General features: G+C 38.1%; 1 pseudogene across 1 annotated transcript in view; it reads right to left on the bottom strand.

The window, feature by feature from the left end:
• Positions 1–817: 817 nt before the first annotated feature.
• The window catches only part of LOC149039168 (uncharacterized), a 12,930-nt pseudogene continuing 7,604 nt past the window's right edge, over positions 818–6,143 (bottom strand). Inside the window, exon 3 of the transcript XR_016180644.1 lies at positions 818–853. The product of XR_016180644.1 is annotated as an uncharacterized LOC149039168 (transcript). The remainder of the gene's footprint in view (positions 854–6,143) is intronic.

Here is a 6,143-nt window from a genome sequence, read left to right as displayed (position 1 = left end):
GTGGTTCTGTAAATGAAAATGTTTGCGTAAACTTATTATAGTCACAAATATCAAAACTCCAACCACTCTAAAAATCTGTGTTCTTGAGAGCAACGAAAAAGTGATCAGTTCGGACTATAGTTTGAAAGCCCTTCGTGAAAGCTTGAGTTTGGCTTTAAGAATTTCTCAAAGTTTCCGTATTCTCTTTATACTGTCGTTCCCTTTTTTCGCCGTTTTCAGCTAATTAGATAAAGCTGAATTGTCCGTGTTAAGGGATAGAATGAGACGAGGGATGTTAAGGTCAAAGATTCCGAAGTATAAAACAATTTTGCGTAATACTCGGGTATTTTAATCATAAATCAGAGATTGGGGATATCATTCAAGGAAATTCAGGTTTGTAAGCACAGGACAGGTGATGAGCTAGAATGACGAATGTAGACCAAGAAATGTTTCATTTAACATAAAATGTTTAAAGTAACACTCTAAAATATAACATTATTAAAACAATTAGGCTTCAAAGGCACACCATCTTCAATTTTGTTTCCTATACATGAAGGAAGCGCCTTGGTTGTCGATCACGTAATCAGCGTACATGTGACAGAATCGTCAGAGGATTGTGAATTAAAGTATTATTTAGAGGATGATTGTATGTCGATCAACATCGAACCAAAAAGCGATGGAACATATTACTATGAATTGAGTGACTCAGACTATGTTTTACATCCTCGAGATCTCGAAAATTGGAAAGACGTTATCAACAGATCAGTGCAGGTGAGAATTTCTCGATTCAACTAACGGATCAATTTATCACTCAATCTTATTACCTAAGGGGATGCATTTAGATAAGTTTTAGAACTCTTTCGTTTCCGAAGGCCTGTAAGGATTAAATAAAAAACTAGAAAAATGAATGAACAATCCTCACTCGAGAATTAACTCATAGAACAGACATGAGTTGTGGTTATTATTTGTTTACAGTATTTTATCATTAATAATATACATGGAAAAATCACTCAGTTCTGATTGGTTAAGATAAATGCAGTTTTCAGGTAATTCAGTGCAGAAGAGAGTCAATTCAATGTAGAAGAGGGTTAATTTAGTGCAAAGAAAGTAACAAATCGGACATTCTGATTGGTCAACAATCAAAGAAATTCACAAATAGCCAATCAAATGTGAGCCTTGGATGTCGGCGTTTTAAGTAGGTTTTCTTTCGCCTCCGCAGATGAAAAACAGCTCAAACAACGAAAACGCTGTAAAAAGCACTGCTATTTGGTTGTCAGTTTGGAAAAAGTGGTGTTCAGAGAAGATAATTGCTAAGGAAATCGAAAATTACGAGCTGACCCAGCTTTACACTTTGCTCCAGCGATCCAACGCCGAAATTAAAAACAAACATGTTTAAACCTCTGAAACGACGATTCCATTTTATCGAAAGTGATCCGGACACAGACTGAACAATTCCTTGAAATGTTTAGCCGGACTTTTTTGCGCCTTAAAGTTGTAAAGATATTATTGCATATTATTGTTTTGATCGTACGCGGTTGTTTTGACCGAACGCACGGTTTGAATAAATTATTTTTGCATGCACTTGATGCGCGCGCTTTGCTTATGCTTAATTTTGATGAGCCATCTCGTATTTTTCCATGTATATTATTAACACGTAATCACATGATTTTTCTCGTGCAATTTGGAATAAGCGAGCGCTTGTTAATTTTTTCAAAGACCACAAATTGCACTCGCCCTACGGGCTTGTGTAATTTGTTAAAATTTGTCTTTAAAAAATAACTTACTCGTGCTTATTTATTCCAAATTGCACTTGAAATCATGTGATTACCTCGAACAATCGAACAATCTGCACGCGCGATCGAGACATCGGCATTGCATCACTGAGAGAACATAGATACCAATGGTCTTTAAACAAGCAATGGCCAGTCTCAACCTCTTTGTGAGATTGTCGCTCGTGTGGGTTCAGTTGACTTTCTGACACAGAGACCTTCGATATGATAAGACAACCCCCTCTGTATGGAATGACGGTCATTTTAGCCTCCTAACTGTAAACAAGCATGCGGTATGAAAAAAGCCCCTACATAACCTACTCTGGTCCGCTACAACGGTAACGTTTTCTTCAAAGGGGCACATAACGTTGCTAATATTGGGGTTTCAGTCAACTGAAACTTGAAGGAAATGTAGCTTATGGGTGCTAAAAGCATAATGTCATTCTTGAATTGTCTCATTTTTTGATTGGAGGGTTGAACATGTCACGAGCCGTGAATCAAAATTCACCAACTTTCAAGGGTAAACAAATTTCACTAGCCCCTAGGGAAACAACGACTTGACTTTCGACTCTCACGTGATGAGGTCGTTCACCGTGAAATCGCAACAGCCTGCGTACAAAAAAATAATTTTTCTGCAGTCATTTCGGTGTTGACATGTATGAGAAAATACTAAAAAGAATGAAAATTAAAGTGACTGGCCCCACGGGAAACAGTGAGGACTGCTTTCTCTTGCCCCGCAAAACTCATTGTTTCCCTTGGAGTCAGTCATTAGTCACTTATTTTACCGACTTTGCCAGATTTCTGTACTAGAATTGTCTAAAAGCGAAAGTAACGATATTAGCAGGGTAGCTAGAGTGCAAAAGATGAGGAAATAATTAGAGCATCGAAGAAATAGATATTTCTTAGTATATTGGCTTCGGCATCAGATTTTTGGATCCGTGCACGGGTCCGAAATAGAAACACATAACTACATGTATGGTACGGCAGATATATCTACAAATTGTGACTCATAAATGTAGGAGTTAGAACCTGAGAGGCAATTCTGTCAGTTTTCATCTCTCTCTGTTGCATCCTATTACACCCTGCAGCTGTTTCTCATTGGGCGAATTTAGCTTTGTTTGGTGGGGAAAAGTTGTTATGGATCCCAAATGCGACTAATTGATACTCATAAAGGGCGCAAGACAAAAGAAGTCCGGATATTAAAAAGAATCCGAAGAATCGAGGTTTTTCTCAATTAAAGTCAAACGCCCCCACGTTTTACTCGAATGTAAAGAACCACTAAGCTCCCCTGGGAAACAATGAGGATTGCCCCGCAATGGAAACAAAACTCATTGTTTCACTTGGAGTCAGTCATTAGTCAATTATTTTAACGACCTTGCCAGGAGTCTGTATTAGAATTGTCTGAAAGCGAAAGTAAACAATATTAACAGGGTAGCTAGAGTGCAAAAGATGAGAAAAGAATTAGAGCATCTAAAGAAATAAATGTTTCTTAGTATATTGGCTTCGGTTATCAGATTTAACGTGCACGGAATGGTATGGCAGATATACCTACAAATTGTGACTTATAAATGTACGAGTCAGAACGTAGGAAGAAATTCTGTCAATTTTCATTTCTGAAAATGCGACTTATTGATAATCATAAAGGGTGCAGGACAAAACAAGTTCGGATAATAAAAAGAATCTGAATAATCGCGGTTTTTCTCCATTAAAGTCAAACGCCCCCACGTTTTACTCGAATGTAAAGAATCGGTAAATCGAGTCGTGATCAGTACTTCGTGCAAAACTAACCGATGCATAATTTATGTATGGGTTTTCAAGCTGTTTCTATTCATTTCTATAATTTTCATTGTTACCCAAGGTTCATTAAAATTGTATGAAAAGTTGATAAAAGAGTTTTTCAATAGAAAAATACGAGAGAAGTGGAAAGAAACTGAAGGTAAGTATATACTGGTTTCAAGGAGTAACCAAGTCATTCAATTTGGAGAAGATTGGTTAATTTAAACTTCAGAAGAAAATTGCTCTCTAACTTTGACAACAACATAAATCTTGAATAGTCAGCCGCTTCGATAAATACGTTTGAGTGAGAAGTATATATACAAAAGATTTTTACTACCGCATAAACGTGAGAAGGAAAGTCGAGGAAAAGTAAGAAAAGGAAGGTGAGTGTGAGTGAGAAACTCGATGTATTTACTTACTATCGGGTGGGTAACTTGTGCAAGTCAGCGGACAAGAATTAATCCTTAACAGGGAAGATTCCTTTATATGACTTGGGAGTTTAAAAAGCGCTCGTATTCTTTCGCTGAGTCAGACAAAGTGTAATTAACAAAACCCTAAATTCACAATCAAAACTATTTGTTGCATCTGAGAAGGGAGAAGAGCAACAATTGTCATCTGTTTTTCTTTCTTTCTCAAATTACAGGATGAGAGGGCTTCTAGTTGGTTTCCATTTCTGTCCCATTCTGTTGAGTGGTGTTGCTTTGTTTCTTATGGCTTTCAGTTCGTCTTTGCACACTGACTTGAGCAGGGACACGGTTTTCGAGAGAGTTGAAGGTAACACATGAATGTCTTATACCTCCTAACACAGTGATATTTTTTTCCGACGGGATGTGAATGTTTCAAGTGCTAAGGGCGAAAACTCGGATCGGATGACACAGATTTTGGCTGTGTCACGATAAACTTTACATGATCCCCCCCCCCAAATAAGGCTCTGTGACATTCTTACAATCCCCCTCATTGGTAGTAAATCTCCATTCTTCCCCCTTTATACTCTGTTGGCCACAACAGTTCGCCCCCCCAAAAAATATGAGATCGCCCCAAAATCGGGTAAAAACAACAGGAACTTTCTACGCGCAACTCTTATAACTCTCAGGGCTTCTTCATATTCGCCTTTAAACGATATCAAGAATCAAGATGACCTCTTAAGACAGGGTAGTTAACTACACACAAACTGTGTTATTTAAGTATCCAAAATAAATTGAGTGATGAGAACATGAAACACGATTGTATTGTTTTTCAAGGATTTGAGCTAATTGGTCACATCACCAAGACATTATATGCAGACGAAATAAGCTGTGGATTGAGATGCCTTCAAGATGAAAACTGCCAATCTTACAACAGCAAATCCGATGCTAATGATGCAAAGAAGGAATGTCAACTGAGTAATCAAACCAAAAGAACAAGTCCGGAAAACCTGAGGCGTAACCCACGTTCTACTTATTATCATAGAAGAGGTACGGTTGAGTAAAGTGCTTAACATTATGGAAAAGTTAGTGGAGGTGGGGGTAGGGGGGGTATGAAGGGTCGGAGTATTTTGGTTGTCACAATAAAGTTTTCCTGATCCTTCCATAATGTTCCGAATTATTCTATCGATCTTCCTAATTGGCAGTCAATTTTCTTTAATCCCACCTTTAAACTCTGTTAGCGACCACTGCTCCCCTCTCCATTCCCTTTAAAAACAATGATATCCCCCCCTAAGACCCTGCCACCCCTCCCACCCCCTCTTTCCAAGTCAAAAATGGTGACCTATTTCTTACTTTTGATAAGCGCTTTTCAGAGCTCTGTCATGACACGTGTACATCCACGTATAATCTTTCCCGAGAGAATATGAAGTTAAAAATCTCTTGCTTTTCGTTATAATGATAAGTTGTCCATTTTCTTAATTTAAATCTAATTTTCCAAAATCAAGAGCTATCTAATAATTACGTGAAAGGAACTACTTATGGAATAAGACCTCTGTGGCGTGTTTTGTTTCTTAGTTTGATCCTCTTCTCGTTTTAAATGATCATTCTTCCCTTTTGCTATGCAGATAAACGAGGTTGGGATTCTGCTCATCCGGCCCTCTCCTGTAAAGAAATTCTGGACTCTGGACACTCCAAAGGAGACGGGGAATATTGGATCGACCCAGAGAAGAGTGGAAACCCTTTGAAGGTCTATTGTGACATGTCAAGATCTGATGGTAAGGGAATGAATTTTTTTTCTTTGAGACACGAGGACCTCAACAGGAGTATATTTGACTTGGAGCATTTTCTATTTGAACGTTCTGGTCTTTGCTATTCTTGCTTTCTCAACAAAGATCCTTCTTATGTTTTGAATCAAAAGTATAGCAGAATTCTCGAAAATAAATGGTTATCATCAGCAGGCCGATTTGAGCACTAATAGGACAGTGTACGCGTCATACTTGTAATTGGACGGTGTCATAGGAACGTTAAAGGCGTCATGCCAGTGTTAGTGGACAGAACGCGTCATGTGCGCGCTGTTGTCTCGCATTTCGCCGAGTAAACTCTTGTTTTTTCGTTTTTGTGAAAACGTATAACCGATGTCCAGTTTCTTTCTCAAATTTTGTCATAGTTTTGATTAATTGGTAACAGACCTTCTTGTCGTCCAATTCTGTCTGTA

This window comes from Pocillopora damicornis, chromosome 10 (assembly GCF_964200805.1).
Source record: "Pocillopora damicornis chromosome 10, jaPocDami1.2, whole genome shotgun sequence".
In the NCBI taxonomy this organism is placed as follows: Eukaryota; Metazoa; Cnidaria; class Anthozoa; order Scleractinia; family Pocilloporidae; genus Pocillopora; species Pocillopora damicornis.
Note: the sequence above shows the minus strand (reverse complement) of the source record. Positions and strands in the feature narration are given on the sequence as shown.